Genomic DNA, 10581 nt, shown 5'->3' with positions numbered 1-10581 from the left:
GGGGGTACAGCTGTTATTAGCTGCGACCATTCCCAAAACAGCACCTGGGAAGCAATGAAGAAGGGACCTGCTGCAGGACGGAGAGGCTCTGCGCGATGGGGAGGTGGGGGGCATCGGGTCTGGCACGTCACCCCACTAAGCGTTCAGCTGCCACGTACCCCTTCGTGCCCCCGCAAGGCATAGAGGTGCTGCGCACAACGGGCCCCGACGCCGGAGACGTGTGGCGTTCTCCTTTGGCATCTTCAGGAGAGCCATCGGATCACAAAGCAAATACATGGCTCTGCCCAGCAGGTAAAAACTCATCCCCGTAACTGGCTGGCAGGAATCAGAAAGGGAGGACATTAGTAAAGGACAGAAGGGGTTGATATTAATTTCTGGCTTTTTTCTTATTTTCTTTGCAAGAAGCTTTAAAAAATACATTTTGACCCAGAAAGAGTGAAAGTCTCAGCCGTCTGCCTCCTCTGTCCTCGGAGCCCCATGAGGACAGCGAGGACTATGCAATAGCCAAGACTCCAGATGTATATGTGTCAATCAAGGGTGTGGACACTGATCTCGCCAGCCTGGAGAGGACCCAGCCAAAGGCTGTGCCGGGACTGAAGCTGACTGAATGTGGGGAAATCCTGCCCCCGGACACCAACTTCACAGCTTCAGCCCCAGCCCCTTTTCTTACAGGCAAACCATCTTACTGACCCATCATCTCAGTCAGGGCATCGGCAGCTGCTAGTGGGTTTCATAACTGCAGAGAGAGAGGGTGAGCAGAAGGGGACATGTGGAAGGGCTCTCGGCACGCAGCCCGCAAGCAGATTTCAAAGTAATTGGGTTAAAGCAACCTCTCCCTGCTGCAGGAAGGTGCTGGGCTGCAGTGCAACGGCTCCCTCCTCCACACTCCGCTCTACAGCCCTGCCCATGCAAACTTGAGAAACAGCCTGAAAACTGAACGCACCCACTAGAAAACATGTGGTCAGAGCAGGATCTAACTCAGCATGGGGCTGTCTTTAGCTTGTCAGCACTGCAAACCCCAGTCCGTAGTTGGCATGAGGCTTTCTGTTGCCTTCAGCACCCCAAAGTGCACGGGGGCAGGAGGGACAGCTAAAGGACTTTGCTTTGACTCTGTCGCTGGGCTTTCCAGATCAGGACTAATGCTTTGATGTGTACTGCTAATTCCAGGCTCCTGAAAACAGCATAACCAGGTTCCACAGCAATTTGCCTCTCCAGGCCAAGAAAATCAGCTTAAAGTCCACCTGCAGTCTCACAGACAGCCCAGAGGGGAGTTTGTCTGGTGCCGCGGGCAAACTGATGTGTGCACGTCCGTGAGCCAGCACTGGGCACAGGTATCAGCTGCAGAAGTGCCCGTTTCATTGCAGGAACTAGCTTACAGCTGGCAGAAATGATGCAGCCGGGGAAACGGTGCCTGCTTGGACAGGAGCTGGTTTGGTGTGACATTTCCATGGCTTGCACATGCTTGTCACAAGGTGTATTCTTCTGAATCTTTCCCTTCCATAAGTAGAAAAACAAAAGTGCAACCTTGCTGCTGTGAAGACCTTCAGGAACCAGGTAGGCTGATATTTTCCCACATGGGGAGGTGACATTTGAGAGACAAGTCCAGCTGACACCACCTTCTTTGGAATCACTCACAGGTTGAAGACCTCTACTTCGGGCTTTCACTTTCTCCCTCGCTGTGCAACTTCCCTTCTCACTGGAAGGTGCTTTCCCTTTACAGGACATAAGTGGGTGGTTGGTTAGCATCCCCCCATGACCTCCCTTTGACTTGCTATCATGTGCACTAAAACTAGGACACGCAGCTTGAATTGTTGACCTTCCCAAACTACTCCCCTGGGATGAAAAGGCCAAGGTGCATTGTGCCAGAGCGATGGCCCATGAGGAAGGGTCCTGCTAGGAAAGGGCCGAGGTCACTTCCAAATCCCAAGCAGAGTTACCAGGGGCTTAATTAAAGGACAGAGAGAAAAGAAAGAGATGCTGTATTCAGTGTGCCTGGAATCGGCTGGCTCTGATCCCATTAACTTTCCTCTCCCTGATGCCTGTGGACTGACACCAAAGGGCTCCAAAGTTACAGCAAGCTCTTGTCAGCTGAGGAATGATTTTTCAGCAGGAGTAGGAAAGATACAGGATAAAAGCAAATTTGCTGAGCTGCTCGTCAGGGCGCGCAGCTTGGATGTCTCTGCAGAGGGCACGTGGAGGCCAGCAAGCGCCGTCCACGGATTTCTGCTTCGGAGTGGTCTGAGCAGGAAGCCTGCCCTGCTCTGGACGTCCCACTGGCTGCATTGCCACTGGCTGAACATTGGCACTGTTGGGCTGGGAATCCCTGGTTTAAGGCAAGAGGAGCCTTTTCTCACTGCAACCAGTACTTAGAAAATTGTCCCTGAGTATTTCAGGGTGGGAAATGCTTTCCTGGCTGCGGACAGCAGAGTCCCTGTTGGAGAGGACAAGGGATAACCCAAGACTATATTCCCTAATCACCGAACCCCATGTTTTGGTTTCTGTCTCTAAAATGAGGACTAAGCTGATTAAAATAACAACAGTCCGCCTATTTTTATGGGATAAGGTAGCAATGAGCATGCCCTCTCCCGTAGCACATGCTGCTCCCAACCCCTGCAGACCAAGCCTCAGGTACAACAGAGTCCTCCAGCACCTGTGGAAGAGCAGGGCAGGTCCTGCCCCTCTGCTGCCCTCTCCAGCCCCGATCACTGTCCAGCGGAGGAAGATGTAAGGGCAAGTCAGACACTGGCTAGTGCAGTTTGTGGTCCCCAGCTGTGGGATGTGTAACTCACAGCCTGCAGGGAGGTTGAGCAGAGGCATCTGGACAGACTTCATCCATCTGCAGGGGCAATGTGATCTGCTTGGCAATGCACCGACCTCCGCGGGAAGGATGTCCTGCGGGAGCGGGCTCGCCTGGGAAAGCCTGCCAGGAGGAGACGAGGGAGCGTCAGGACATGCCGTGCTGTTTCAGCCTGGGCAGTCCCTAGAGCATCTTTCACTCTCCAGGCTTCCTTATGGTCCCAGACACAATTCAAGCATCCTGACCATTTCCACAATGCAATTCACTTTTTTCTCAGTTTTCTGCAGGCCCCTGGATTTTTCAGCCCAACTCAGCTGCTCCCTCATCAGCCCAAAGTCTCCTCCAGCATCTCTGCTATTTAAGGAAGCTGTTTGTTTTGCTCCAGTGGTACCTGGGTCCTGGTACTGCCGTCCCATGTAAGATCAAACTCTCTCTGGGCCATTCGCTCCAATCCCAGGTGGCACGTGGCAGAGATGAACCTGATCTCTGAACCTGGTCCGCTTCTACCAAGGGCTCTGCAATGACAGATAGTCCCTGTTAAGTCCCTGGCGTGATGGATTTTACTTATACACATCACAGGACCCCGAAGGTTGAGGTAGAAAAGCCCCATGAAGCAGCACCCGCTGTTGGGGCCAGATGCTGGTGCTGTGTAGGACAGGGTGACAGCACCCTGGGGTGCCTGGGGCCCTGCCGTATGACCAACAGCTTCATGCTGCGAGACTCCTTAGGGCCTGGGGTAAAGCTGGGGTCCTTTGCCATGAAGTTGTTCATCATGCTTGGTGAGACTGAAGTCAGACTGGTCTCACCACAGTGACATAGTTCAGCTTTCACCTTCCTTGACTCAGTTCAGTCCTGCTGGTACTCACTGCGCTCTGGAAGTCCCTGATATTTCTTTGACATCCCACCTTCCCAGTCATGGCTTTTGCAGGTCCTTCTCTTACCTTGACCTGCAATCAGATACGGTGTCCACACTTCTCCTTTGTGCTAGCCCGAGCGCTCCTTTCACTCTAACCCCAAGGATTTTGATGTTATGAAAGCATATTCTCTGTAAGTTCCCTTTTCAGCCTTGGGGAATGGGGAAATGCCTTGAGCCCTGAGGGGGACATTGCGGGGAAATCTGAACAGCTTCTGGAGGGATTAGGAATTTTCTGACCAGGAAAAGCTGCTTTTGTTATTGTTGGGAGGTGCCTGGGTGCTTTTCTGGGCATCATGTGCTCAGCGGGCAGAGGGAGGGCAGCAGTTCACCAAGCACGTGTAAGCAGGAATTGCCAAGCAAAGGCAATCCCGCGTGCTGGACATGTCTAACCAGACGCCTCTTTCTCCAGACTCCAGCCAGAGGGATGCAGGGACTCCAGTGGCTTTCAGTCTCTCCCAGTTACCGTCACCCTGCCCTGGACTCCTTTGCGGCAGGTGCCCTGCATCCAGCCTTTTAGGAGGAGCTGCTTTGCTGCTTGTTGCTCCAAAGTGTCCCAGTGCCACCTCTCTGCTGAGGGATGAGGAGGTCTCAGTGGGAACGCAGGCTCTGCCGGAGATGCTAATCCTTCTGGCGTGATTTCTAATGTTACCTCATCAGCTGCCTGGAACAGCCCCACACTGCCCGGGAAAAAGTGACCATCAGCACAACTAGACCCTGCAGAGGATTTCAGACGAGAGGGTCAGGAAGGTCAGCAGTCCCCTAATCTCCCCTGAGTGAGACACAAAGGTGGGCAAAGTGCAAGCCCACCTCTGCGCAGGGGGAGAGGGAAGAAGGTCTGGGGTTGCTATCTAGGCGAAGCTGCTTTCCAGCTGGGTGGCCCCAGCATATACTGGTGCCTGGGGCTGTTCTCCCCGGGGCAGGACTTTGCACTCCCCCCTGGTTGAACCCCCTCCTCCCCGCTGGCATTCACACCACCAGCACCCGCTATGGCCGGTGCAGGCTGAGCTTCAGGAGATGGACATCGGGGATGCCCGACCACCCGGGTGGGACACGGAGCATTGTCCTGCCATTGCCCGAGCTGTTCAATCCAAAGGCGGGTCTGAGTGGGGTTAGAGCTTCCAAACCAAAATGGACCCATGCCCGGCACAAGGGGCTGTTCCCTTCTCTGCTCTGCGCAGTGTCAGGCCCAGAAAGGAGAGGGGATATTGCCACCTTCTGGACAGTGGTTTTGCTTTTAAGGGCCACCATCTCCCCTTCCAGTCCCTGGAGAACCTGCTTTCACCTGCTCCCGCCTGCCGCGTTGGTGCTGGCAACTCTCACATTGCAGCAAGGCACTTTTTTCCCCTATTAACCATATTGCTTTCAGGCAAACTCCTCAAGGTGTGGATGGCGTCTTAGTCTGGGAGCTGGAGGATCTCAGATGGGTTGCCATAGCCAGTACATTCTGGAGTTGGATGGCAGCTGGGAAGGTGAGAGCAACTGGGATCCCAGGCGTTTTAGGAAAAGCCATGAGCAACAGCCGGGAAAAGCTGCTGGAGAGCAGGAATGCAGAGAGAACACATATGAGGACGGTCTGGCAGGTGGAGGCATCTCATAGCTTCGCAGGTGCTGGGAGCCGTGATCAGAGCTGGGGCAGAGGGGCTTAGTACCACCCCACCCCCTTCTTTTGGGATGCGAGGTCACCGTGGGAGCTGGGCAAGGGCACGAGAAGCCAGTGCCAGCATAGGGAACAGTGTCCAGCAATTTCTGACACCAATCTCCTGCTTGAGCCCGCTGCCTCCTATGAAAGGTGATTTTTACCAATCCCTCTTCACAGAAAAGTTTTGCGATGACTGAGTAGCAGGTTAAAAAAAAAAAAAAAGGCTTCCTTTTAAAGCAAAAGCAATCCTTCATTTGATGTCAATTCCTCCTCTTAGCTCAATCCTTGAAACAACCATAGGGTAAGTGCTAAAAATACCCCTTCCCCTTCCGTGTTAGGCTCTCTCTTGGGGAAGGAGGAGAGCAGGAGGGGATTCCCAGCCCAGGAGAAAGGCTTCCCTTCCCCAGCCCGCCCACACCGGAGAGCCACCACGGGGAGAAAGTGCAGCCGTGCTGCTGAGGATTCATCTGCGGGCGCTGAGCGGAGGGAAAGGCCAGCGGGGAGCAGGCAAGGAGCCGGGAGGGACATTGGGAAACATCACCCCCGACTGCCTGCCTGCCTGCCTGGTGTTGGCTGCCCTGGGGACACAGCCAGGAGGGGAAAGCTTAAGGAGGAGCTCACAGGAGGGCAAGGAGAAGACCTGCTGCCGGGTCACGGCTTGCCTGCACACAGAGCTTGTTCCTGGGATTAAGCTAATTACTGGAGGAACATCACATAGTTGTCCTGGATGGCCAAAGGTTTGTGTGTCCCACTATCGGGACTCAGACAGGGGCCAAAGCAAACGCCCATGAATGGTTTGTGACCTGCGTAAGCACATGGGGACCCCTCCCCACGTACCATCCCAGCTTGCAACGGCTTGCGGCTTCCAGTCTCAGGAGAGGCAGCTTCGTACGAGGACCTTCCAGGGGTTCCCCTGCCGTCAACGTGCCCCGTGTCCCCTCAAGCCCTCGGCAACCTCGGCGCTCCCCCACCCCACGCTCACCTACTGACCGACCGCGTGAGGAGCCACATCCTTTTGCCTGGGAGGTTGTGACAGCGTCGGGTTGTGGTGACGCAGGCGGCGGTGGCACGCTGCCATGTGACACTGACGTCTTGGCCGAGGAGGCAGGTCGTGCTCCCCGGCCAGCTCCCGCCATGTCCCAGAGGTTGTGGATGGGATCCCTGCTGCAGGTGGGCGCCTGGGAGCATCCCGTCCCCTCCGGAGGCTGGGGATGCTGGTGAGGGCCACCCTGGGTGCTAGGCGACTGTCCTGCTGCAGAGGGCTGCTTTCCTTTAGCGAAACCGTCCTCCTTCCTCTTTCTGATGTAGTGGTGGAGTCAGTGACCTCACCACAGGACAGATACTGAGAAGCAGGCTGGGGGTGAGAGGGACCTGCAAGGACTTGTTCCTGCCAGCTGATCTCCTCCAGAGCCACTTGCACATGGTGCTGCCTTACAGCTTCACCTGGCCCCGTGGCTTCCCCCCCTCGCCGCGAGGCTGCTCCCCCGCGTCTGCCTAGAGAAGTCCCAAAGCTGGGACCAGGGACCGTGGGTCTGCACCCGCTTGTGGGTTCAAGCTGTAAGGAGACAGAGCACCTGGTGACACTTCATGAGCTGCTAGAACCAGGGCTGCCTGCAGCCGTGGCAGCGTCCCATTGCAGGCAGCACACACCAAGGCAGCCCAGAGCAGGCTCTGCAGCACGCCCTGTCCCCAGGGCCCCGGGACAGCTGGGCTGGGGGGATCCAGCTGCAGAACGTGTGTTGGCATCTGCACTCTTCCTCCCCAGCAGCCCGGGACAGCTGGGCAAGCGATGCTGCATACAGGATGTTGCAAGGCAGGGGAGACGCTGGGAGCTGCGTTCCCCATCTGCTCCCTGCCAGAGTCTCCTCTGGCTGAAGGTCTGCGTGCTGGAGAGCCGGTGGCAGGTCCCGGCCTGGCCGGAGCCCCACCAGAGAGGAAGAAAGTGTCATGAATAACACGCCCGACCTCACTGACTAGGCTAGAAATAGCTGCCAGGGAAGTTTTGTTGAGTCACGCAGAAGAGGCTGTGGCAGTGAGTGATAATGGAAAGCAGAGGCAGCACAGCCCTACGAATGGGAGGGACACGCAGGCTGATGTCCCGGAGGTGACACATGGGGACGAGCCATTGCCACCATCCTCCTGCCCCATCCCAAAGCTGCAGAGCAAATGCCGCATTAGCTAGGAGCACGTAAAAGCCACCCTGCCACGGGGAGCCAGGCTACGGTGAGAGGACAGTGGTTTATGAGATCAACCACATTTGGGAATGCATATTGCAGCAGTATCAGCAAAAAATAAAAGAAACGATACCTTCAGCAGCCGTTCTGCTGCTGTCTGTGCGCTGACGTGGACTTACCTGAGCTCTTCTGTTGGGTGAAACCCGGGGCAGGAGCTGCTGGGAGGAAAACAGCGTTCACTGCTGCGGAGGTTTCACACCTTGCAACAGCCTAAAGCACGTTGTCTTGTGTTATCTTGGAGCAGAGTTGGGGAGATTTAGGCTGACCTGTGCTCCGTCTAAATGCAGAGGATGAGGAGCGCTCTCCCTGCTCTGCTGGGCAGGGGCAGCTCGAGGAGCAGTATCTGCCAGCCAGCGACCAGGAAATTCTTCAGCTCTTGAAGCAGATGAAGCTCTGGCTCTCATCTCCATGGAAAGAAAGGGGAAAAGGGAAAAAAAGAAGTCCTCCAATTCAAGTTAGTTGCAGACAAGGTAATTTCCACATGAGTTAGCAGAACAGCTAGTTGGAAATTTTTGATAAAATCTATTTTTCTTTGAAAATGCCAATCCAGTGAAATATGAAAGCTTTCCACTGGAAAGAATGAGTTTTGCTGGATTTCTCAACTAGTTCTCTAGAAAATTTGTAAATGGTCACAATATTTCAACCACCACTGCTCTTTTTCAGACCAAAATTTATACTCCTAGTGTCTTACAGCTTGACATGAAAATGCAACATTTTTTGGCATCATCACTTTTGTTTGTTTGAACTTCAGTACTCTACAGATCTTTTACCCTCATTTTGGATCAAGAAAAAGCTTGAGATGCCAAGACATCCCTGGGATAAGGAAACCATTTCCCCTAAACTGTGGGAAGCTCAGGCTGGGGAGCAATGCAGAACATAGGACATACCCCTCCCTTTAACACCAGTCAGTACCGCACCCGGGTGTCTCTTGACCTGGTGGGTAACTCGTGCTGGTTTCTGCTGACACGAATGCGGTTCGCAGGGGCAGGGTCCGGCCAGCCTGGTCACACTTCGTTGTCCCCTGTGCCAGGACGAGCCCTGGGTGCTCGCCCCGTGCCCTGCTCCCGGCCAAGCTGAAAGCACGCCTCTTTGCCTGTCGCTGAGAGAAGGGGACATTGCCCTCGGCGCTGACGTGGATTTATTTCTTCTTGTAGTACCTGTGAGACCACAACCTGGAATCTTGTTTTTCTTTGAGTCGGGAAAGCACACGGACATCGATAAAGATAATAACCTGACGCACCATTTCCATGGCTCAGTTTCTGTACCTTCTCAACCCTTCTGTGGCCTCAGGGGTTCTCCAGGCTTTCTTGTCTTTTTTAAAGCTCACGTCCCCCTCCCCTGGGCTCTGGCAGCCTCCCTGTCCCTTAGCAAGGCCAGCATCTCTCTTCCACCCCTCTTACCCTAAGCTTTATGTGTCTCTGGGAGCCTTCCCTGCAGGGAGAAACCAGTACCAGGATCCTTTCTCCTATTTTTAGTACATGCTTTAGCAGATGCTCTAATCCCCGGAGAAAACTTCGGGCATCAGCAGCCTGCTGTCCCCAGGCGCTGCCGTCCCTGCATGGGTCAACCACCAGCTGCTGCTGGTCCACGGGGACACAACACAGCCTGCGTCAACAGCGCTGGATAAACACGGCTCAGGAGCACTTGGTAAGCCCGGGGCAGCGCCTGGCACCAACAGAGCGCCTGGCAGTACATGGTGTCCCCGAGTACCCGGCGGTACGCGGCGTCCCCACCGGTCACCCAGCTCTGCGTGGCTGCAAGGCTCCAGCCCTCCGCCAGCCTTAAGGGGAGGAGGACGCTGGTGGGAGGCCGTGGAGAAGCAGCACAAAGGGCAGGACATCTTATGGCGACATGCACGGAAAGTACAGCCTGGGAGGGGGTTTAAATGAGGAACAGAGGCCACACAAAATGTACCAGAAACACCCACCAAAGGCAACAGCAGCATTTTGGGCTCCGGTCAGGCGGCCCCAAAGAGCGTCCCCGTAATGTCACTGAGCGCCCAGGATGGGGAACGAGGCTGGCGTGGCTTTAGGGACAGGCTGAAGCCAGGCTGAGCTCACCCACCTGCTATCACGGTGCTTCATGGGCACGCAGGAAAGCACGTCCCTGCCCCAGGGAGCTCGGGTAGACAGGGGACCCTGCTGAGGAGAAGTGCAGAAGCGACCAAGGCAGGCACGGCGGCTCCTGGCACACTGTGCTTCATGCCCAGAGCCCAGCTGGCTGTGTCTCCCCGATGACATTAGCTGGGGCCCACGCTGGAGCAGGGGAAGGAGCCGGGGAGCGCCAGGCTGGGAGAGGACGAGTGCTTGCAGTGGCAGTGAGAGGGTGGCAGGCACGCACCGGGACTTTGACAAACGAGAGGGAGACGGGAGCAGCAGCGAAAAGGGGAAGGGTGCGTGTGGAAGCAGGAGATCCAGCAAAGAGCCGCCCTCGAGCGGGAGGCTGGGTTTTCACCAGCGGCGCGGGCTGCCTGCCCGTCCCAAAGGTCCCTGCAGGGTGGTGACACGCAGCGCCAGGCTCCCCCGCGATGCCCCGGGCACGGGCATGGCCGGCTGCTCGCCATGACAAGGCGCAGAGTGCCAGATCAAAGGGAAACTGAGGCGGGGATGGAAATGCGGAGCCATCAAAGGCGCTGGGATTCCCTCGGGAGCTGGATGCCCATCAAAGGCCAGGAGGCTGCAGCCCCAGCAGCAATATGGGCAGCATGGGGAAAGCATATATTTTACAGCAAAAATGCCCTTTGTTTCACAGTAAAACCATGATAAGCTTGAAAGGGAAAAAAAAAAGTTAAGTAATTGGGATTTTTAAGTGACTTCCAAGCTCTTTTGCTCTCACAGCCTCACCCAACAGGGGTGTGTGGACAAGTAGGTGGCCCGGGCCAGGTGGGGACTTTCAAGGTGGAACCAAAGAGATGTGAAACGTAAAAGATTTCATTGCAGCCTTATTTTTATCCTTCTCCAGAGCTGGGCCCAGCCCTTCAGGTGCTCATCAGGCC

The 10581-nt window shown here is 55.4% G+C and overlaps 1 protein-coding gene across 1 annotated transcript in view; it reads right to left on the bottom strand.

The window, feature by feature from the left end:
* LOC103906228 (protein Wnt-11b) overlaps positions 1-10581 on the bottom strand; it is a 14813-nt gene that overhangs the window by 3271 nt on the left and 961 nt on the right. The window lies entirely within an intron of this gene.

The sequence above is a fragment of the Aptenodytes forsteri genome, unplaced genomic scaffold, assembly GCF_000699145.1.
Source record: "Aptenodytes forsteri isolate BGI_AS27 unplaced genomic scaffold, ASM69914v1 Scaffold72, whole genome shotgun sequence".
In the NCBI taxonomy this organism is placed as follows: domain Eukaryota; kingdom Metazoa; phylum Chordata; class Aves; order Sphenisciformes; family Spheniscidae; genus Aptenodytes; species Aptenodytes forsteri.
The sequence above is the reverse complement of the archived record's forward strand: the minus strand, read 5'-3'. Positions and strand labels throughout refer to the sequence as shown.